General features: G+C 47.1%; 33 non-coding genes and 27 pseudogenes across 33 annotated transcripts; all 60 read right to left on the bottom strand.

Annotated features, from left to right (window-relative positions):
* Positions 1-80, bottom strand: part of LOC146241844 (5S ribosomal RNA) — a 109-nt pseudogene extending 29 nt beyond the window's left edge.
* Positions 81-256: 176 nt separating this feature from the next.
* LOC146241843 (5S ribosomal RNA) lies at positions 257-365 on the bottom strand (annotated as a pseudogene).
* Positions 366-541: 176 nt separating this feature from the next.
* On the bottom strand, positions 542-660 carry LOC146241842 (5S ribosomal RNA). The gene has a single exon (XR_014736918.1). It is a non-coding gene; the product is annotated as a 5S ribosomal RNA (ribosomal RNA).
* A 174-nt stretch (positions 661-834) lies between these two features.
* On the bottom strand, positions 835-953 carry LOC146241841 (5S ribosomal RNA). Its single transcript, XR_014740032.1, has one exon. It is a non-coding gene; the product is annotated as a 5S ribosomal RNA (ribosomal RNA).
* A 178-nt stretch (positions 954-1,131) lies between these two features.
* Positions 1,132-1,240, bottom strand: LOC146241840 (5S ribosomal RNA; annotated as a pseudogene).
* Positions 1,241-1,426: 186 nt separating this feature from the next.
* On the bottom strand, positions 1,427-1,545 carry LOC146241839 (5S ribosomal RNA; annotated as a pseudogene).
* A 168-nt stretch (positions 1,546-1,713) lies between these two features.
* LOC146241838 (5S ribosomal RNA) lies at positions 1,714-1,832 on the bottom strand. The gene has a single exon (XR_014736917.1). It is a non-coding gene; the product is annotated as a 5S ribosomal RNA (ribosomal RNA).
* Positions 1,833-2,008: 176 nt separating this feature from the next.
* On the bottom strand, positions 2,009-2,127 carry LOC146241837 (5S ribosomal RNA). The gene has a single exon (XR_014736915.1). It is a non-coding gene; the product is annotated as a 5S ribosomal RNA (ribosomal RNA).
* A 176-nt stretch (positions 2,128-2,303) lies between these two features.
* On the bottom strand, positions 2,304-2,422 carry LOC146241836 (5S ribosomal RNA). Its single transcript, XR_014736914.1, has one exon. It is a non-coding gene; the product is annotated as a 5S ribosomal RNA (ribosomal RNA).
* A 180-nt stretch (positions 2,423-2,602) lies between these two features.
* On the bottom strand, positions 2,603-2,721 carry LOC146241835 (5S ribosomal RNA; annotated as a pseudogene).
* A 176-nt stretch (positions 2,722-2,897) lies between these two features.
* On the bottom strand, positions 2,898-3,016 carry LOC146241834 (5S ribosomal RNA). The gene has a single exon (XR_014736913.1). It is a non-coding gene; the product is annotated as a 5S ribosomal RNA (ribosomal RNA).
* Positions 3,017-3,196: 180 nt separating this feature from the next.
* On the bottom strand, positions 3,197-3,315 carry LOC146241833 (5S ribosomal RNA; annotated as a pseudogene).
* Positions 3,316-3,471: 156 nt separating this feature from the next.
* Positions 3,472-3,590, bottom strand: LOC146241832 (5S ribosomal RNA). The gene has a single exon (XR_014739783.1). It is a non-coding gene; the product is annotated as a 5S ribosomal RNA (ribosomal RNA).
* A 186-nt stretch (positions 3,591-3,776) lies between these two features.
* LOC146241831 (5S ribosomal RNA) lies at positions 3,777-3,885 on the bottom strand (annotated as a pseudogene).
* Positions 3,886-4,041: 156 nt separating this feature from the next.
* On the bottom strand, positions 4,042-4,160 carry LOC146241830 (5S ribosomal RNA). Its single transcript, XR_014736912.1, has one exon. It is a non-coding gene; the product is annotated as a 5S ribosomal RNA (ribosomal RNA).
* A 186-nt stretch (positions 4,161-4,346) lies between these two features.
* Positions 4,347-4,455, bottom strand: LOC146241829 (5S ribosomal RNA; annotated as a pseudogene).
* Positions 4,456-4,633: 178 nt separating this feature from the next.
* Positions 4,634-4,742, bottom strand: LOC146241828 (5S ribosomal RNA; annotated as a pseudogene).
* A 172-nt stretch (positions 4,743-4,914) lies between these two features.
* On the bottom strand, positions 4,915-5,023 carry LOC146241827 (5S ribosomal RNA; annotated as a pseudogene).
* A 178-nt stretch (positions 5,024-5,201) lies between these two features.
* On the bottom strand, positions 5,202-5,310 carry LOC146241826 (5S ribosomal RNA; annotated as a pseudogene).
* A 186-nt stretch (positions 5,311-5,496) lies between these two features.
* Positions 5,497-5,615, bottom strand: LOC146241825 (5S ribosomal RNA; annotated as a pseudogene).
* Positions 5,616-5,783: 168 nt separating this feature from the next.
* LOC146241824 (5S ribosomal RNA) lies at positions 5,784-5,902 on the bottom strand. Its single transcript, XR_014736911.1, has one exon. It is a non-coding gene; the product is annotated as a 5S ribosomal RNA (ribosomal RNA).
* A 176-nt stretch (positions 5,903-6,078) lies between these two features.
* LOC146241823 (5S ribosomal RNA) lies at positions 6,079-6,197 on the bottom strand. Its single transcript, XR_014736910.1, has one exon. It is a non-coding gene; the product is annotated as a 5S ribosomal RNA (ribosomal RNA).
* A 176-nt stretch (positions 6,198-6,373) lies between these two features.
* On the bottom strand, positions 6,374-6,492 carry LOC146241822 (5S ribosomal RNA). The gene has a single exon (XR_014736908.1). It is a non-coding gene; the product is annotated as a 5S ribosomal RNA (ribosomal RNA).
* Positions 6,493-6,672: 180 nt separating this feature from the next.
* On the bottom strand, positions 6,673-6,791 carry LOC146241821 (5S ribosomal RNA; annotated as a pseudogene).
* Positions 6,792-6,967: 176 nt separating this feature from the next.
* On the bottom strand, positions 6,968-7,086 carry LOC146241820 (5S ribosomal RNA). The gene has a single exon (XR_014736907.1). It is a non-coding gene; the product is annotated as a 5S ribosomal RNA (ribosomal RNA).
* Positions 7,087-7,266: 180 nt separating this feature from the next.
* On the bottom strand, positions 7,267-7,385 carry LOC146241819 (5S ribosomal RNA; annotated as a pseudogene).
* Positions 7,386-7,541: 156 nt separating this feature from the next.
* LOC146241818 (5S ribosomal RNA) lies at positions 7,542-7,660 on the bottom strand. Its single transcript, XR_014736906.1, has one exon. It is a non-coding gene; the product is annotated as a 5S ribosomal RNA (ribosomal RNA).
* Positions 7,661-7,846: 186 nt separating this feature from the next.
* LOC146241817 (5S ribosomal RNA) lies at positions 7,847-7,955 on the bottom strand (annotated as a pseudogene).
* Positions 7,956-8,111: 156 nt separating this feature from the next.
* LOC146241816 (5S ribosomal RNA) lies at positions 8,112-8,230 on the bottom strand. Its single transcript, XR_014736905.1, has one exon. It is a non-coding gene; the product is annotated as a 5S ribosomal RNA (ribosomal RNA).
* Positions 8,231-8,416: 186 nt separating this feature from the next.
* Positions 8,417-8,525, bottom strand: LOC146241815 (5S ribosomal RNA; annotated as a pseudogene).
* A 177-nt stretch (positions 8,526-8,702) lies between these two features.
* Positions 8,703-8,811, bottom strand: LOC146241814 (5S ribosomal RNA; annotated as a pseudogene).
* Positions 8,812-8,983: 172 nt separating this feature from the next.
* LOC146241813 (5S ribosomal RNA) lies at positions 8,984-9,092 on the bottom strand (annotated as a pseudogene).
* Positions 9,093-9,264: 172 nt separating this feature from the next.
* On the bottom strand, positions 9,265-9,383 carry LOC146241812 (5S ribosomal RNA). Its single transcript, XR_014736903.1, has one exon. It is a non-coding gene; the product is annotated as a 5S ribosomal RNA (ribosomal RNA).
* Positions 9,384-9,555: 172 nt separating this feature from the next.
* Positions 9,556-9,674, bottom strand: LOC146241811 (5S ribosomal RNA). The gene has a single exon (XR_014736902.1). It is a non-coding gene; the product is annotated as a 5S ribosomal RNA (ribosomal RNA).
* A 182-nt stretch (positions 9,675-9,856) lies between these two features.
* LOC146241810 (5S ribosomal RNA) lies at positions 9,857-9,975 on the bottom strand. Its single transcript, XR_014736901.1, has one exon. It is a non-coding gene; the product is annotated as a 5S ribosomal RNA (ribosomal RNA).
* Positions 9,976-10,151: 176 nt separating this feature from the next.
* Positions 10,152-10,270, bottom strand: LOC146241809 (5S ribosomal RNA; annotated as a pseudogene).
* Positions 10,271-10,426: 156 nt separating this feature from the next.
* Positions 10,427-10,545, bottom strand: LOC146241808 (5S ribosomal RNA). The gene has a single exon (XR_014735034.1). It is a non-coding gene; the product is annotated as a 5S ribosomal RNA (ribosomal RNA).
* A 182-nt stretch (positions 10,546-10,727) lies between these two features.
* On the bottom strand, positions 10,728-10,846 carry LOC146241807 (5S ribosomal RNA). The gene has a single exon (XR_014736900.1). It is a non-coding gene; the product is annotated as a 5S ribosomal RNA (ribosomal RNA).
* A 174-nt stretch (positions 10,847-11,020) lies between these two features.
* LOC146241806 (5S ribosomal RNA) lies at positions 11,021-11,139 on the bottom strand. The gene has a single exon (XR_014736899.1). It is a non-coding gene; the product is annotated as a 5S ribosomal RNA (ribosomal RNA).
* A 188-nt stretch (positions 11,140-11,327) lies between these two features.
* On the bottom strand, positions 11,328-11,446 carry LOC146241805 (5S ribosomal RNA). The gene has a single exon (XR_014736897.1). It is a non-coding gene; the product is annotated as a 5S ribosomal RNA (ribosomal RNA).
* Positions 11,447-11,632: 186 nt separating this feature from the next.
* Positions 11,633-11,751, bottom strand: LOC146241804 (5S ribosomal RNA). Its single transcript, XR_014737271.1, has one exon. It is a non-coding gene; the product is annotated as a 5S ribosomal RNA (ribosomal RNA).
* Positions 11,752-11,915: 164 nt separating this feature from the next.
* On the bottom strand, positions 11,916-12,034 carry LOC146241803 (5S ribosomal RNA). The gene has a single exon (XR_014736896.1). It is a non-coding gene; the product is annotated as a 5S ribosomal RNA (ribosomal RNA).
* A 172-nt stretch (positions 12,035-12,206) lies between these two features.
* On the bottom strand, positions 12,207-12,325 carry LOC146241802 (5S ribosomal RNA). The gene has a single exon (XR_014736895.1). It is a non-coding gene; the product is annotated as a 5S ribosomal RNA (ribosomal RNA).
* Positions 12,326-12,515: 190 nt separating this feature from the next.
* Positions 12,516-12,634, bottom strand: LOC146241801 (5S ribosomal RNA). Its single transcript, XR_014736894.1, has one exon. It is a non-coding gene; the product is annotated as a 5S ribosomal RNA (ribosomal RNA).
* A 180-nt stretch (positions 12,635-12,814) lies between these two features.
* Positions 12,815-12,933, bottom strand: LOC146241800 (5S ribosomal RNA; annotated as a pseudogene).
* Positions 12,934-13,089: 156 nt separating this feature from the next.
* Positions 13,090-13,208, bottom strand: LOC146241799 (5S ribosomal RNA). The gene has a single exon (XR_014735032.1). It is a non-coding gene; the product is annotated as a 5S ribosomal RNA (ribosomal RNA).
* A 182-nt stretch (positions 13,209-13,390) lies between these two features.
* LOC146241798 (5S ribosomal RNA) lies at positions 13,391-13,509 on the bottom strand. The gene has a single exon (XR_014740413.1). It is a non-coding gene; the product is annotated as a 5S ribosomal RNA (ribosomal RNA).
* A 176-nt stretch (positions 13,510-13,685) lies between these two features.
* LOC146241797 (5S ribosomal RNA) lies at positions 13,686-13,804 on the bottom strand (annotated as a pseudogene).
* A 156-nt stretch (positions 13,805-13,960) lies between these two features.
* On the bottom strand, positions 13,961-14,079 carry LOC146241796 (5S ribosomal RNA). The gene has a single exon (XR_014740198.1). It is a non-coding gene; the product is annotated as a 5S ribosomal RNA (ribosomal RNA).
* Positions 14,080-14,285: 206 nt separating this feature from the next.
* Positions 14,286-14,394, bottom strand: LOC146241795 (5S ribosomal RNA; annotated as a pseudogene).
* Positions 14,395-14,566: 172 nt separating this feature from the next.
* Positions 14,567-14,675, bottom strand: LOC146241794 (5S ribosomal RNA; annotated as a pseudogene).
* Positions 14,676-14,851: 176 nt separating this feature from the next.
* On the bottom strand, positions 14,852-14,970 carry LOC146241793 (5S ribosomal RNA). Its single transcript, XR_014739675.1, has one exon. It is a non-coding gene; the product is annotated as a 5S ribosomal RNA (ribosomal RNA).
* A 174-nt stretch (positions 14,971-15,144) lies between these two features.
* Positions 15,145-15,263, bottom strand: LOC146241792 (5S ribosomal RNA). The gene has a single exon (XR_014740031.1). It is a non-coding gene; the product is annotated as a 5S ribosomal RNA (ribosomal RNA).
* Positions 15,264-15,447: 184 nt separating this feature from the next.
* Positions 15,448-15,556, bottom strand: LOC146241791 (5S ribosomal RNA; annotated as a pseudogene).
* A 172-nt stretch (positions 15,557-15,728) lies between these two features.
* On the bottom strand, positions 15,729-15,847 carry LOC146241790 (5S ribosomal RNA; annotated as a pseudogene).
* Positions 15,848-16,029: 182 nt separating this feature from the next.
* LOC146241789 (5S ribosomal RNA) lies at positions 16,030-16,148 on the bottom strand (annotated as a pseudogene).
* Positions 16,149-16,328: 180 nt separating this feature from the next.
* On the bottom strand, positions 16,329-16,447 carry LOC146241788 (5S ribosomal RNA). The gene has a single exon (XR_014736893.1). It is a non-coding gene; the product is annotated as a 5S ribosomal RNA (ribosomal RNA).
* Positions 16,448-16,625: 178 nt separating this feature from the next.
* Positions 16,626-16,744, bottom strand: LOC146241787 (5S ribosomal RNA). Its single transcript, XR_014736891.1, has one exon. It is a non-coding gene; the product is annotated as a 5S ribosomal RNA (ribosomal RNA).
* A 172-nt stretch (positions 16,745-16,916) lies between these two features.
* LOC146241786 (5S ribosomal RNA) lies at positions 16,917-17,035 on the bottom strand. Its single transcript, XR_014740029.1, has one exon. It is a non-coding gene; the product is annotated as a 5S ribosomal RNA (ribosomal RNA).
* A 178-nt stretch (positions 17,036-17,213) lies between these two features.
* LOC146241785 (5S ribosomal RNA) lies at positions 17,214-17,322 on the bottom strand (annotated as a pseudogene).
* Between the last annotated feature and the right edge of the window lie 178 nt (positions 17,323-17,500).

Here is a 17,500-nt window from a genome sequence, read left to right as displayed (position 1 = left end):
TCTCCCATCCAAGTACTAACCAGGCCCGACCCTGCTTAGCTTCCGAGATCGGGCGTTGCCAGGCTGGTATGGCCGTACGAAATAAGTTGACAACCATAGGCTACTTATCCATATACAGATTTAGCAATTGACAATGCAAGGTGGTCTCTCTCTCTCTCTCTCTCTCGTGTCAAAATGAAAACAGCTTCCAGCCCCTTTCATGAAGGACTACTTGTGCATATTGCAAGATTTCAGTTTCTAAGTGAATGAGCAAAAGAGCATACAGCACCTGGTATTCCCAGGCGGTCTCCCATCCAAGTACTAACCAGGCCCGACCCTGCTTAGCTTCCGAGATCAGACGTTGCCAGGCTGGTATGGCCGTACGAAATAAGTTGACAACCATAGGCTACTTATCCATATACAGATTTAGCAATTGACAATGCAAGGTAGTCTCTCTCTCTCTCTCTCTCTCGTGTCAAAATGAAAACAGCTTCCAGCCCCTTTCATGAAGGACTACTTGTGCATATTGCAAGATTTCAGTTTCTAAGTGAATGAGCAAAAGAGCATACAGCACCTGGTATTCCCAGGCGGTCTCCCATCCAAGTACTAACCAGGCCCGACCCTGCTTAGCTTCCGAGATCAGACGAGATCGGGCGTTGCCAGGCTGGTATGGCCGTACGAAATAAGTTGACAACCATAGGCTACTTATCCATATACAGATTTAGCAATTGACAATGCAAGGTGGTCTCTCTCTCTCTCTCTCTCGTGTCAAAATGAAAACAGCTTCCAGCCCCTTTCATGAAGGACTACTTGTGCATATTGCAAGATGTCAGTTTCTAAGTTAATGAGCAAAAGAGCATACAGCACCTGGTATTCCCAGGCGGTCTCCCATCCAAGTACTAACCAGGCCCGACCCTGCTTAGCTTCCGAGATCAGACGAGATCAGGCGTTGCCAGGCTGGTATGGCCGTACGAAATAAGTTGACAACCATAGGCTACTTATCCATATACAGATTTAGCAATTGACAATGCAAGGTGGTCTCTCTCTCTCTCTCTCTCTCTCGTGTCAAAATGAAAACAGCTTCCAGCCCCTTTCATGAAGGACTACTTGTGCATATTGCAAGATTTCAGTTTCTAAGTGAATGAGCAAAAGAGCATACAGCACCTGGTATTCCCAGGCGGTCTCCCATCCAAGTACTAACCAGGCCCGACCCTGCTTAGCTTCCGAGATCAGGCGTTGCCAGGCTGGTATGGCCGTACGAAATAAGTTGACAACCATAGGCTACTTATCCATATACAGATTTAGCAATTGACAATGCAAGGTAGTCTCTCTCTCTCTCTCTCTCTCTCTCTCTCTCGTGTCAAAATGAAAACAGCTTCCAGCCCCTTTCATGAAGGACTACTTGTGCATATTGCAAGATGTCAGTTTCTAAGTTAATGAGCAAAAGAGCATACAGCACCTGGTATTCCCAGGCGGTCTCCCATCCAAGTACTAACAAGGCCCGACCCTGCTTATCTTCCGAGATCAGACGAGATTGGGTGTTGCCAGGTTGGTATGGCCGTACGAAATAAGTTGACAACCATAGGCTACTTATCCATATACAGATTTAGCAATTGACAATGCAAGGTGGTCTCTCTCTCTCTCGTGTCAAAATGAAAACAGCTTCCAGCCCCTTTCATGAAGGACTACTTGTGCATATTGCAAGATTTCAGTTTCTAAGTGAATGAGCAAAAGAGCATACAGCACCTGGTATTCCCAGGCGGTCTCCCATCCAAGTACTAACCAGGCCCGACCCTGCTTAGCTTCCGAGATCAGACGAGATCGGGCGTTGCCAGGCTGGTATGGCCGTACGAAATAAGTTGACAACCATAGGCTACTTATCCATATACAGATTTAGCAATTGACAATGCAAGGTGGTCTCTCTCTCTCTCTCTCTCTCGTGTCAAAATGAAAACAGCTTCCAGCCCCTTTCATGAAGGACTACTTGTGCATATTGCAAGATTTCAGTTTCTAAGTGAATGAGCAAAAGAGCATACAGCACCTGGTATTCCCAGGCGGTCTCCCATCCAAGTACTAACCAGGCCCGACCCTGCTTAGCTTCCGAGATCAGACGAGATCGGGCGTTGCCAGGCTGGTATGGCCGTACGAAATAAGTTGACAACCATAGGCTACTTATCCATATACAGATTTGGCAATTGACAATGCAAGGTGGTCTCTCTCTCTCTCTCTCTCTCGTGTCAAAATGAAAACAGCTTCCAGCCCCTTTCATGAAGGACTACTTGTGCATATTGCAAGATTTCAGTTTCTAAGTGAATGAGCAAAAGAGCATACAGCACCTGGTATTCCCAGGCGGTCTCCCATCCAAGTACTAACCAGGCCCGACCCTGCTTAGCTTCCGAGATCAGACGAGATCGGGCGTTGCCAGGCTGGTATGGCCGTACGAAATAAGTTGACAACCATAGGCTACTTATCCATATACAGATTTGGCAATTGACAATGCAAGGTGGTCTCTCTCTCTCTCTCTCTCTCTCTCGTGTCAAAATGAAAACAGCTTCCAGCCCCTTTCATGAAGGACTACTTGTGCATATTGCAAGATTTCAGTTTCTAAGTGAATGAGCAAAAGAGCATACAGCACCTGGTATTCCCAGGCGGTCTCCCATCCAAGTACTAACCAGGCCCGACCCTGCTTAGCTTACGAGATCAGACGAGATCGGGCGTTGCCAGGCTGGTATGGCCGTACGAAATAAGTTGACAACCATAGGCTACTTATCCATATACAGATTTGGCAATTGACAATGCAAGGTGGTCTCTCTCTCTCTCTCTCTCTCGTGTCAAAATGAAAACAGCTTCCAGCCCCTTTCATGAAGGACTACTTGTGCATATTGCAAGATTTCAGTTTCTAAGTGAATGAGCAAAAGAGCATACAGCACCTGGTATTCCCAGGCGGTCTCCCATCCAAGTACTAACCAGGCCCGACCCTGCTTAGCTTCCGAGATCAGACGAGATCGGGCGTTGCCAGGCTGGTATGGCCGTACGAAATAAGTTGACAACCATAGGCTACTTATCCATATACAGATTTGGCAATTGACAATGCAAGGTGGTCTCTCTCTCTCTCTCTCTCTCTCTCGTGTCAAAATGAAAACAGCTTCCAGCCCCTTTCATGAAGGACTACTTGTGCATATTGCAAGATTTCAGTTTCTAAGTGAATGAGCAAAAGAGCATACAGCACCTGGTATTCCCAGGCGGTCTCCCATCCAAGTACTAACCAGGCCCGACCCTGCTTAGCTTACGAGATCAGACGAGATCGGGCGTTGCCAGGCTGGTATGGCCGTACGAAATAAGTTGACAACCATAGGCTACTTATCCATATACAGATTTGGCAATTGACAATGCAAGGTGGTCTCTCTCTCGTGTCAAAATGAAAACAGCTTCCAGCCCCTTTCATGAAGGACTACTTGTGCATATTGCAAGATTTCAGTTTCTAAGTGAATGAGCATACAGCACCTGGTATTCCCAGGCGGTCTCCCATCCAAGTACTAACCAGGCCCGACCCTGCTTCGCTTCCGAGATCAGACGAGATCGGGCGTTGCCAGGCTGGTATGGCCGTACGAAATAAGTTGACAACCATAGGCTACTTATCCATATACAGATTTGGCAATTGACAATGCAAGGTGGTCTCTCTCTCTCTCTCTCTCTCTCTCTCTCTCGTGTCAAAATGAAAACAGCTTCCAGCCCCTTTCATGAAGGACTACTTGTGCATATTGCAAGATTTCAGTTTCTAAGTGAATGAGCAAAAGAGCATACAGCACCTGGTATTCCCAGGCGGTCTCCCATCCAAGTACTAACCAGGCCCGACCCTGCTTAGCTTCCGAGATCGGGCGTTGCCAGGCTGGTATGGCCGTACGAAATAAGTTGACAACCATAGGCTACTTATCCATATACAGATTTGGCAATTGACAATGCAAGGTGGTCTCTCTCTCGTGTCAAAATGAAAACAGCTTCCAGCCCCTTTCATGAAGGACTACTTGTGCATATTGCAAGATTTCAGTTTCTAAGTGAATGAGCATACAGCACCTGGTATTCCCAGGCGGTCTCCCATCCAAGTACTAACCAGGCCCGACCCTGCTTAGCTTCCGAGATCAGACGAGATCGGGCGTTGCCAGGCTGGTATGGCCGTACGAAATAAGTTGACAACCATAGGCTACTTATCCATATACAGATTTGGCAATTGACAATGCAAGGTGGTCTCTCTCTCTCTCTCTCTCTCTCTCTCTCTCGTGTCAAAATGAAAACAGCTTCCAGCCCCTTTCATGAAGGACTACTTGTGCATATTGCAAGATTTCAGTTTCTAAGTGAATGAGCAAAAGAGCATACAGCACCTGGTATTCCCAGGCGGTCTCCCATCCAAGTACTAACCAGGCCCGACCCTGCTTAGCTTCCGAGATCGGGCGTTGCCAGGCTGGTATGGCCGTACGAAATAAGTTGACAACCATAGGCTACTTATCCATATACAGATTTGGCAATTGACAATGCAAGGTGGTCTCTCTCTCTCTCTCTCTCTCTCGTGTCAAAATGAAAACAGCTTCCAGCCCCTTTCATGAAGGACTACTTGTGCATATTGCAAGATTTCAGTTTCTAAGTGAATGAGCAAAAGAGCATACAGCACCTGGTATTCCCAGGCGGTCTCCCATCCAAGTACTAACCAGGCCCGACCCTGCTTAGCTTCCGAGATCGGGCGTTGCCAGGCTGGTATGGCCGTACGAAATAAGTTGACAACCATAGGCTACTTATCCATATACAGATTTAGCAATTGACAATGCAAGGTGGTCTCTCTCTCTCTCTCTCGTGTCAAAATGAAAACAGCTTCCAGCCCCTTTCATGAAGGACTACTTGTGCATATTGCAAGATGTCAGTTTCTAAGTGAATGAGCAAAAGAGCATACAGCACCTGGTATTCCCAGGCGGTCTCCCATCCAAGTACTAACCAGGCCCGACCCTGCTTAGCTTCCGAGATCGGGCGTTGCCAGGCTGGTATGGCCGTACGAAATAAGTTGACAACCATAGGCTACTTATCCATATACAGATTTAGCAATTGACAATGCAAGGTAGTCTCTCTCTCTCTCTCTCTCTCTCGTGTCAAAATGAAAACAGCTTCCAGCCCCTTTCATGAAGGACTACTTGTGCATATTGCAAGATTTCAGTTTCTAAGTGAATGAGCAAAAGAGCATACAGCACCTGGTATTCCCAGGCGGTCTCCCATCCAAGTACTAACCAGGCCCGACCCTGCTTAGCTTCCGAGATCAGGCGTTGCCAGGCTGGTATGGCCGTACGAAATAAGTTGACAACCATAGGCTACTTATCCATATACAGATTTAGCAATTGACAATGCAAGGTAGTCTCTCTCTCTCTCTCTCTCTCTCTCTCTCTCGTGTCAAAATGAAAACAGCTTCCAGCCCCTTTCATGAAGGACTACTTGTGCATATTGCAAGATGTCAGTTTCTAAGTTAATGAGCAAAAGAGCATACAGCACCTGGTATTCCCAGGCGGTCTCCCATCCAAGTACTAACAAGGCCCGACCCTGCTTATCTTCCGAGATCAGACGAGATTGGGTGTTGCCAGGCTGGTATGGCCGTACGAAATAAGTTGACAACCATAGGCTACTTATCCATATACAGATTTAGCAATTGACAATGCAAGGTGGTCTCTCTCTCTCTCGTGTCAAAATGAAAACAGCTTCCAGCCCCTTTCATGAAGGACTACTTGTGCATATTGCAAGATTTCAGTTTCTAAGTGAATGAGCAAAAGAGCATACAGCACCTGGTATTCCCAGGCGGTCTCCCATCCAAGTACTAACCAGGCCCGACCCTGCTTAGCTTCCGAGATCAGACGAGATCGGGCGTTGCCAGGCTGGTATGGCCGTACGAAATAAGTTGACAACCATAGGCTACTTATCCATATACAGATTTAGCAATTGACAATGCAAGGTAGTCTCTCTCTCTCTCTCTCTCTCGTGTCAAAATGAAAACAGCTTCCAGCCCCTTTCATGAAAGACTACTTGTGCATATTGCAAGATTTCAGTTTCTAAGTGAATGAGCAAAAGAGCATACAGCACCTGGTATTCCCAGGCGGTCTCCCATCCAAGTACTAACCAGGCCCGACCCTGCTTAGCTTCCGAGATCAGACGAGATCGGGCGTTGCCAGGCTGGTATGGCCGTACGAAATAAGTTGACAACCATAGGCTACTTATCCATATACAGATTTGGCAATTGACAATGCAAGGTGGTCTCTCTCTCTCTCTCTCTCTCGTGTCAAAATGAAAACAGCTTCCAGCCCCTTTCATGAAGGACTACTTGTGCATATTGCAAGATTTCAGTTTCTAAGTGAATGAGCAAAAGAGCATACAGCACCTGGTATTCCCAGGCGGTCTCCCATCCAAGTACTAACCAGGCCCGACCCTGCTTAGCTTCCGAGATCAGACGAGATCGGGCGTTGCCAGGCTGGTATGGCCGTACGAAATAAGTTGACAACCATAGGCTACTTATCCATATACAGATTTGGCAATTGACAATGCAAGGTGGTCTCTCTCTCTCTCTCTCTCTCTCTCGTGTCAAAATGAAAACAGCTTCCAGCCCCTTTCATGAAGGACTACTTGTGCATATTGCAAGATTTCAGTTTCTAAGTGAATGAGCAAAAGAGCATACAGCACCTGGTATTCCCAGGCGGTCTCCCATCCAAGTACTAACCAGGCCCGACCCTGCTTAGCTTACGAGATCAGACGAGATCGGGCGTTGCCAGGCTGGTATGGCCGTACGAAATAAGTTGACAACCATAGGCTACTTATCCATATACAGATTTGGCAATTGACAATGCAAGGTGGTCTCTCTCTCTCTCTCTCTCTCGTGTCAAAATGAAAACAGCTTCCAGCCCCTTTCATGAAGGACTACTTGTGCATATTGCAAGATTTCAGTTTCTAAGTGAATGAGCAAAAGAGCATACAGCACCTGGTATTCCCAGGCGGTCTCCCATCCAAGTACTAACCAGGCCCGACCCTGCTTAGCTTCCGAGATCAGACGAGATCGGGCGTTGCCAGGCTGGTATGGCCGTACGAAATAAGTTGACAACCATAGGCTACTTATCCATATACAGATTTGGCAATTGACAATGCAAGGTGGTCTCTCTCTCTCTCTCTCTCTCTCTCGTGTCAAAATGAAAACAGCTTCCAGCCCCTTTCATGAAGGACTACTTGTGCATATTGCAAGATTTCAGTTTCTAAGTGAATGAGCAAAAGAGCATACAGCACCTGGTATTCCCAGGCGGTCTCCCATCCAAGTACTAACCAGGCCCGACCCTGCTTAGCTTACGAGATCAGACGAGATCGGGCGTTGCCAGGCTGGTATGGCCGTACGAAATAAGTTGACAACCATAGGCTACTTATCCATATACAGATTTGGCAATTGACAATGCAAGGTGGTCTCTCTCTCGTGTCAAAATGAAAACAGCTTCCAGCCCCTTTCATGAAGGACTACTTGTGCATATTGCAAGATTTCAGTTTCTAAGTGAATGAGCATACAGCACCTGGTATTCCCAGGCGGTCTCCCATCCAAGTACTAACCAGGCCCGACCCTGCTTAGCTTCCGAGATCAGACGAGATCGGGCGTTGCCAGGCTGGTATGGCCGTACGAAATAAGTTGACAACCATAGGCTACTTATCCATATACAGATTTGGCAATTGACAATGCAAGGTGGTCTCTCTCTCTCTCTCTCTCTCTCTCTCTCTCGTGTCAAAATGAAAACAGCTTCCAGCCCCTTTCATGAAGGACTACTTGTGCATATTGCAAGATTTCAGTTTCTAAGTGAATGAGCAAAAGAGCATACAGCACCTGGTATTCCCAGGCGGTCTCCCATCCAAGTACTAACCAGGCCCGACCCTGCTTAGCTTCCGAGATCGGGCGTTGCCAGGCTGGTATGGCCGTACGAAATAAGTTGACAACCATAGGCTACTTATCCATATACAGATTTGGCAATTGACAATGCAAGGTGGTCTCTCTCTCGTGTCAAAATGAAAACAGCTTCCAGCCCCTTTCATGAAGGACTACTTGTGCATATTGCAAGATTTCAGTTTCTAAGTGAATGAGCATACAGCACCTGGTATTCCCAGGCGGTCTCCCATCCAAGTACTAACCAGGCCCGACCCTGCTTAGCTTCCGAGATCAGACGAGATCGGGCGTTGCCAGGCTGGTATGGCCGTACGAAATAAGTTGACAACCATAGGCTACTTATCCATATACAGATTTGGCAATTGACAATGCAAGGTGGTCTCTCTCTCTCTCTCTCTCTCTCTCTCTCTCGTGTCAAAATGAAAACAGCTTCCAGCCCCTTTCATGAAGGACTACTTGTGCATATTGCAAGATTTCAGTTTCTAAGTGAATGAGCAAAAGAGCATACAGCACCTGGTATTCCCAGGCGGTCTCCCATCCAAGTACTAACCAGGCCCGACCCTGCTTAGCTTCCGAGATCGGGCGTTGCCAGGCTGGTATGGCCGTACGAAATAAGTTGACAACCATAGGCTCTTATCCATATACAGATTTGGCAATTGACAATGCAAGGTGGTCTCTCTCTCTCTCTCTCTCTCTCGTGTCAAAATGAAAACAGCTTCCAGCCCCTTTCATGAAGGACTACTTGTGCATATTGCAAGATTTCAGTTTCTAAGTGAATGAGCAAAAGAGCATACAGCACCTGGTATTCCCAGGCGGTCTCCCATCCAAGTACTAACCAGGCCCGACCCTGCTTAGCTTCCGAGATCGGGCGTTGCCAGGCTGGTATGGCCGTACGAAATAAGTTGACAACCATAGGCTACTTATCCATATACAGATTTAGCAATTGACAATGCAAGGTGGTCTCTCTCTCTCTCTCTCGTGTCAAAATGAAAACAGCTTCCAGCCCCTTTCATGAAGGACTACTTGTGCATATTGCAAGATGTCAGTTTCTAAGTGAATGAGCAAAAGAGCATACAGCACCTGGTATTCCCAGGCGGTCTCCCATCCAAGTACTAACCAGGCCCGACCCTGCTTAGCTTCCGAGATCGGGCGTTGCCAGGCTGGTATGGCCGTACGAAATAAGTTGACAACCATAGGCTACTTATCCATATACAGATTTAGCAATTGACAATGCAAGGTGGTCTCTCTCTCTCTCTCTCGTGTCAAAATGAAAACAGCTTCCAGCCCCTTTCATGAAGGACTACTTGTGCATATTGCAAGATGTCAGTTTCTAAGTGAATGAGCAAAAGAGCATACAGCACCTGGTATTCCCAGGCGGTCTCCCATCCAAGTACTAACCAGGCCCGACCCTGCTTAGCTTCCGAGATCAGACGAGATCGGGCGTTGCCAGGCTGGTATGGCCGTACGAAATAAGTTGACAACCATAGGCTACTTATCCATATACAGATTTAGCAATTGACAATGCAAGGTAGTCTCTCTCTCTCTCTCTCGTGTCAAAATGAAAACAGCTTCCAGCCCCTTTCATGAAGGACTACTTGTGCATATTGCAAGATTTCAGTTTCTAAGTGAATGAGCAAAAGAGCATACAGCACCTGGTATTCCCAGGCGGTCTCCCATCCAAGTACTAACCAGGCCCGACCCTGCTTAGCTTCCGAGATCAGACGAGATCGGGCGTTGCCAGGCTGGTATGGCCGTACGAAATAAGTTGACAACCATAGGCTACTTATCCATATACAGATTTAGCAATTGACAATGCAAGGTGGTCTCTCTCTCTCTCTCTCTCTCTCTCTCGTGTCAAAATGAAAACAGCTTCCAGCCCCTTTCATGAAGGACTACTTGTGCATATTGCAAGATGTCAGTTTCTAAGTGAATGAGCAAAAGAGCATACAGCACCTGGTATTCCCAGGCGGTCTCCCATCCAAGTACTAACCAGGCCCGACCCTGCTTAGCTTCCGAGATCAGACGAGATCGGGCGTTGCCAGGCTGGTATGGCCGTACGAAATAAGTTGACAACCATAGGCTACTTATCCATATACAGATTTGGCAATTGACAATGCAAGGTGGTCTCTCTCTCTCTCTCTCTCTCGTGTCAAAATGAAAACAGCTTCCAGCCCCTTTCATGAAGGACTACTTGTGCATATTGCAAGATTTCAGTTTCTAAGTGAATGAGCAAAAGAGCATACAGCACCTGGTATTCCCAGGCGGTCTCCCATCCAAGTACTAACCAGGCCCGACCCTGCTTAGCTTACGAGATCAGACGAGATCGGGCGTTGCCAGGCTGGTATGGCCGTACGAAATAAGTTGACAACCATAGGCTACTTATCCATATACAGATTTGGCAATTGACAATGCAAGGTGGTCTCTCTCTCGTGTCAAAATGAAAACAGCTTCCAGCCCCTTTCATGAAGGACTACTTGTGCATATTGCAAGATTTCAGTTTCTAAGTGAATGAGCATACAGCACCTGGTATTCCCAGGCGGTCTCCCATCCAAGTACTAACCAGGCCCGACCCTGCTTAGCTTCTGAGATCAGACGAGATCGGGCGTTGCCAGGCTGGTATGGCCGTACGAAATAAGTTGACAACCATAGGCTACTTATCCATATACAGATTTAGCAATTGACAATGCAAGGTGGTCTCTCTCTCTCTCTCTCTCTCTCTCTCGTGTCAAAATGAAAACAGCTTCCAGCCCCTTTCATGAAGGACTACTTGTGCATATTGCAAGATGTCAGTTTCTAAGTGAATGAGCAAAAGAGCATACAGCACCTGGTATTCCCAGGCGGTCTCCCATCCAAGTACTAACCAGGCCCGACCCTGCTTAGCTTCCGAGATCAGACGAGATCGGGCGTTGCCAGGCTGGTATGGCCGTACGAAATAAGTTGACAACCATAGGCTACTTATCCATATACAGATTTAGCAATTGACAATGCAAGGTAGTCTCTCTCTCTCTCTCTCTCGTGTCAAAATGAAAACAGCTTCCAGCCCCTTTCATGAAGGACTACTTGTGCATATTGCAAGATTTCAGTTTCTAAGTGAATGAGCAAAAGAGCATACAGCACCTGGTATTCCCAGGCGGTCTCCCATCCAAGTACTAACCAGGCCCGACCCTGCTTAGCTTCCGAGATCAGACGAGATCGGGCGTTGCCAGGCTGGTATGGCCGTACGAAATAAGTTGACAACCATAGGCTACTTATCCATATACAGATTTAGCAATTGACAATGCAAGGTAGTCTCTCTCTCTCTCTCTCTCTCTCTCTCTCTCTCGTGTCAAAATGAAAACAGCTTCCAGCCCCTTTCATGAAGGACTACTTGTGCATATTGCAAGATGTCAGTTTCTAAGTGAATGAGCAAAAGAGCATACAGCACCTGGTATTCCCAGGCGGTCTCCCATCCAAGTACTAACCAGGCCCGACCCTGCTTAGCTTCCGAGATCAGACGAGATCGGGCGTTGCCAGGCTGGTATGGCCGTACGAAATAAGTTGACAACCATAGGCTACTTATCCATATACAGATTTAGCAATTGACAATGCAAGGTAGTCTCTCTCTCTCTCTCTCTCTCTCTCTCTCTCGTGTCAAAATGAAAACAGCTTCCAGCCCCTTTCATGAAGGACTACTTGTGCATATTGCAAGATTTCAGTTTCTAAGTGAATGAGCAAAAGAGCATACAGCACCTGGTATTCCCAGGCGGTCTCCCATCCAAGTACTAACCAGGCCCAACCCTGCTTAGCTTCCGAGATCAGACGAGATCGGGCGTTGCCAGGCTGGTATGGCCGTACGAAATAAGTTGACAACCATAGGCTACTTATCCATATACAGATTTAGCAATTGACAATGCAAGGTGGTCTCTCTCTCTCCCTCTCGTGTCAAAATGAAAACAGCTTCCAGCCCCTTTCATGAAGGACTACTTGTGCATATTGCAAGATTTCAGTTTCTAAGTGAATGAGCATACAGCACCTGGTATTCCCAGGCGGTCTCCCATCCAAGTACTAACCAGGCCCGACCCTGCTTAGCTTCCGAGATCAGACGAGATCGGGCGTTGCCAGGCTGGTATGGCCGTACGAAATAAGTTGACAACCATAGGCTACTTATCCATATACAGATTTAGCAATTGACAATGCAAGGTAGTCTCTCTCTCTCCCTCTCGTGTCAAAATGAAAACAGCTTCCAGCCCCTTTCATGAAGGACTACTTGTGCATATTGCAAGATTTCAGTTTCTAAGTGAATGAGCAAAAGAGCATACAGCACCTGGTATTCCCAGGCGGTCTCCCATCCAAGTACTAACCAGGCCCGACCCTGCTTAGCTTCCGAGATCAGACGAGATCGGGCGTTGCCAGGCTGGTATGGCCGTACGAAATAAGTTGACAACCATAGGCTACTTATCCATATACAGATTTAGCAATTGACAATGCAAGGTGGTCTCTCTCTCTCTCTCTCTCTCTCTCTCTCTCTCTCGTGTCAAAATGAAAACAGCTTCCAGCCCCTTTCATGAAGGACTACTTGTGCATATTGCAAGATGTCAGTTTCTAAGTGAATGAGCAAAAGAGCATACAGCACCTGGTATTCCCAGGCGGTCTCCCATCCAAGTACTAACCAGGCCCGACCCTGCTTAGCTTCCGAGATCAGACGAGATCGGGCGTTGCCAGGCTGGTATGGCCGTACGAAATAAGTTGACAACCATAGGCTACTTATCCATATACAGATTTGGCAATTGACAATGCAAGGTGGTCTCTCTCTCTCTCTCTCTCTCTCTCGTGTCAAAATGAAAACAGCTTCCAGCCCCTTTCATGAAGGACTACTTGTGCATATTGCAAGATTTCAGTTTCTAAGTGAATGAGCAAAAGAGCATACAGCACCTGGTATTCCCAGGCGGTCTCCCATCCAAGTACTAACCAGGCCCGACCCTGCTTAGCTTACGAGATCAGACGAGATCGGGCGTTGCCAGGCTGGTATGGCCGTACGAAATAAGTTGACAACCATAGGCTACTTATCCATATACAGATTTGGCAATTGACAATGCAAGGTGGTCTCTCTCTCGTGTCAAAATGAAAACAGCTTCCAGCCCCTTTCATGAAGGACTACTTGTGCATATTGCAAGATTTCAGTTTCTAAGTGAATGAGCATACAGCACCTGGTATTCCCAGGCGGTCTCCCATCCAAGTACTAACCAGGCCCGACCCTGCTTAGCTTCTGAGATCAGACGAGATCGGGCGTTGCCAGGCTGGTATGGCCGTACGAAATAAGTTGACAACCATAGGCTACTTATCCATATACAGATTTAGCAATTGACAATGCAAGGTGGTCTCTCTCTCTCTCTCTCTCTCTCTCTCGTGTCAAAATGAAAACAGCTTCCAGCCCCTTTCATGAAGGACTACTTGTGCATATTGCAAGATGTCAGTTTCTAAGTGAATGAGCAAAAGAGCATACAGCACCTGGTATTCCAAGGCGGTCTCCCATCCAAGTACTAACCAGGCCCGACCCTGCTTAGCTTCCGAGATCAGACGAGATCGGGCGTTGCCAGGCTGGTATGGCCGTACGAAATAAGTTGACAACCATAGGCTACTTATCCATATACAGATTTGGCAATTGACAATGCAAGGTGGTCTCTCTCTCTCTCTCTCTCTCGTGTCAAAATGAAAACAGCTTCCAGCCCCTTTCATGAAGGACTACTTGTGCATATTGCAAGATTTCAGTTTCTAAGTGAATGAGCAAAAGAGCATACAGCACCTGGTATTCCCAGGCGGTCTCCCATCCAAGTACTAACCAGGCCCGACCCTGCTTAGCTTACGAGATCAGACGAGATCGGGCGTTGCCAGGCTGGTATGGCCGTACGAAATAAGTTGACAACCATAGGCTACTTATCCATATACAGATTTGGCAATTGACAATGCAAGGTGGTCTCTCTCTCGTGTCAAAATGAAAACAGCTTCCAGCCCCTTTCATGAAGGACTACTTGTGCATATTGCAAGATTTCAGTTTCTAAGTGAATGAGCATACAGCACCTGGTATTCCCAGGCGGTCTCCCATCCAAGTACTAACCAGGCCCGACCCTGCTTAGCTTCCGAGATCAGACGAGATCGGGCGTTGCCAGGCCGGTATGGCCGTACGAAATAAGTTGACAACCATAGGCTACTTATCCATATACAGATTTGGCAATTGACAATGCAAGGTGGTCTCTCTCTCTCTCTCTCTCTCTCTCTCTCTCTCTCTCTCTCTCTCTCTCTCGTGTCAAAATGAAAACAGCTTCCAGCCCCTTTCATGAAGGACTACTTGTGCATATTGCAAGATTTCAGTTTCTAAGTGAATGAGCAAAAGAGCATACAGCACCTGGTATTCCCAGGCGGTCTCCCATCCAAGTACTAACCAGGCCCGACCCTGCTTAGCTTCCGAGATCGGGCGTTGCCAGGCTGGTATGGCCGTACGAAATAAGTTGACAACCATAGGCTACTTATCCATATACAGATTTAGCAATTGACAATGCAAGGTGGTCTCTCTCTCTCTCTCTCGTGTCAAAATGAAAACAGCTTCCAGCCCCTTTCATGAAGGACTACTTGTGCATATTGCAAGATTTCAGTTTCTAAGTGAATGAGCAAAAGAGCATACAGCACCTGGTATTCCCAGGCGGTCTCCCATCCAAGTACTAACCAGGCCCGACCCTGCTTAGCTTCCGAGATCAGACGTTGCCAGGCTGGTATGGCCGTACGAAATAAGTTGACAACCATAGGCTACTTATCCATATACAGATTTAGCAATTGACAATGCAAGGTAGTCTCTCTCTCTCTCTCTCTCTCGTGTCAAAATGAAAACAGCTTCCAGCCCCTTTCATGAAGGACTACTTGTGCATATTGCAAGATTTCAGTTTCTAAGTGAATGAGCAAAAGAGCATACAGCACCTGGTATTCCCAGGCGGTCTCCCATCCAAGTACTAACCAGGCCCGACCCTGCTTAGCTTCCGAGATCAGACGAGATCGGGCGTTGCCAGGCTGGTATGGCCGTACAAAATAAGTTGACAACCATAGGCTACTTATCCATATACAGATTTAGCAATTGACAATGCAAGGTGGTCTCTCTCTCTCTCTCTCTCGTGTCAAAATGAAAACAGCTTCCAGCCCCTTTCATGAAGGACTACTTGTGCATATTGCAAGATGTCAGTTTCTAAGTTAATGAGCAAAAGAGCATACAGCACCTGGTATTCCCAGGCGGTCTCCCATCCAAGTACTAACCAGGCCCGACCCTGCTTAGCTTCCGAGATCAGACGAGATCAGGCGTTGCCAGGCTGGTATGGCCGTACGAAATAAGTTGACAACCATAGGCTACTTATCCATATACAGATTTGGCAATTGACAATGCAAGGTGGTCTCTCTCTCTCTCTCTCTCTCTCTCTCTCGTGTCAAAATGAAAACAGCTTCCAGCCCCTTTCATGAAGGACTACTTGTGCATATTGCAAGATTTCAGTTTCTAAGTGAATGAGCAAAAGAGCATACAGCACCTGGTATTCCCAGGCGGTCTCCCATCCAAGTACTAACCAGGCCCGACCCTGCTTAGCTTCCGAGATCGGGCGTTGCCAGGCTGGTATGGCCGTACGAAATAAGTTGACAACCATAGGCTACTTATCCATATACAGATTTAGCAATTGACAATGCAAGGTGGTCTCTCTCTCTCTCTCTCGTGTCAAAATGAAAACAGCTTCCAGCCCCTTTCATGAAGGACTACTTGTGCATATTGCAAGATTTCAGTTTCTAAGTGAATGAGCAAAAGAGCATACAGCACCTGGTATTCCCAGGCGGTCTCCCATCCAAGTACTAACCAGGCCCGACCCTGCTTAGCTTACGAGATCAGACGTGATCGGGCGTTGCCAGGCTGGTATGGCCGTACGAAATAAGTTGACAACCATAGGCTACTTATCCATATACAGATTTAGCAATTGACAATGCAAGGTGGTCTCTCTCTCTCTCTCTCTCTCTCTCTCGTGTCAAAATGAAAACAGCTTCCAGCCCCTTTCATGAAGGACTACTTGTGCATATTGCAAGATGTCAGTTTCTAAGTGAATGAGCAAAAGAGCATACAGCACCTGGTATTCCCAGGCGGTCTCCCATCCAAGTTCTAACCAGGCCCGACCCTGCTTAGCTTCCGAGATCAGACGTGATCGGGCGTTGCCAGGCTGGTATGGCCGTACGAAATAAGTTGACAACCATAGGCTACTTATCCATATACAGATTTAGCAATTGACAATGCAAGGTGGTCTCTCTCTCTCTCTCTCTCTCTCTCGTGTCAAAATGAAAACAGCTTCCAGCCCCTTTCATGAAGGACTACTTGTGCATATTGCAAGATGTCAGTTTCTAAGTGAATGAGCAAAAGAGCATACAGCACCTGGTATTCCCAGGCGGTCTCCCATCCAAGTACTAACCAGGCCCGACCCTGCTTAGCTTCCGAGATCAGACGAGATCGGGCGTTGCCAGGCTGGTATGGCCGTACGAAATAAGTTGACAACCATAGGCTACTTATCCATATACAGATTTAGCAATTGACAATGCAAGGTAGTCTCTCTCTCTCTCTCTCTCTCTCGTGTCAAAATGAAAACAGCTTCCAGCCCCTTTCATGAAGGACTACTTGTGCATATTGCAAGATTTCAGTTTCTAAGTGAATGAGCAAAAGAGCATACAGCACCTGGTATTCCCAGGCGGTCTCCCATCCAAGTACTAACCAGGCCCGACCCTGCTTAGCTTCCGAGATCAGACGAGATCGGGCGTTGCCAGGCTGGTATGGCCGTACGAAATAAGTTGACAACCATAGGCTACTTATCCATATACAGATTTAGCAATTGACAATGCAAGGTGGTCTCTCTCTCTCTCTCTCGTGTCAAAATGAAAACAGCTTCCAGCCCCTTTCATGAAGGACTACTTGTGCATATTGCAAGATGTCAGTTTCTAAGTTAATGAGCAAAAGAGCATACAGCACCTGGTATTCCCAGGCGGTCTCCCATCCAAGTACTAACCAGGCCCGACCCTGCTTAGCTTCCGAGATCAGACGAGATCAGGCGTTGCCAGGCTGGTATGGCCGTACGAAATAAGTTGACAACCATAGGCTACTTATCCATATACAGATTTAGCAATTGACAATGCAAGGTGGTCTCTCTCTCTCTCTCTCTCTCTCGTGTCAAAATGAAAACAGCTTCCAGCCCCTTTCATGAAGGACTACTTGTGCATATTGCAAGATTTCAGTTTCTAAGTGAATGAGCAAAAGAGCATACAGCACCTGGTATTCCCAGGCGGTCTCCCATCCAAGTACTAACCAGGCCCGACCCTGCTTAGCTTCCGAGATCAGGCGTTGCCAGGCTGGTATGGCCGTACGAAATAAGTTGACAACCATAGGCTACTTATCCATATACAGATTTAGCAATTGACAATGCAAGGTAGTCTCTCTCTCTCTCTCTCTCTCTCTCTCTCTCTCTCTCTCTCGTGTCAAAATGAAAACAGCTTCCAGCCCCTTTCATGAAGGACTACTTGTGCATATTGCAAGATGTCAGTTTC

The sequence above is a fragment of the Hypomesus nipponensis genome, chromosome 20 (genome assembly GCF_054491055.1).
Source record: "Hypomesus nipponensis isolate SF chromosome 20, ASM5449105v1, whole genome shotgun sequence".
In the NCBI taxonomy this organism is placed as follows: domain Eukaryota; kingdom Metazoa; phylum Chordata; class Actinopteri; order Osmeriformes; family Osmeridae; genus Hypomesus; species Hypomesus nipponensis.
The sequence above is the reverse complement of the archived record's forward strand: the minus strand, read 5'-3'. Positions and strand labels throughout refer to the sequence as shown.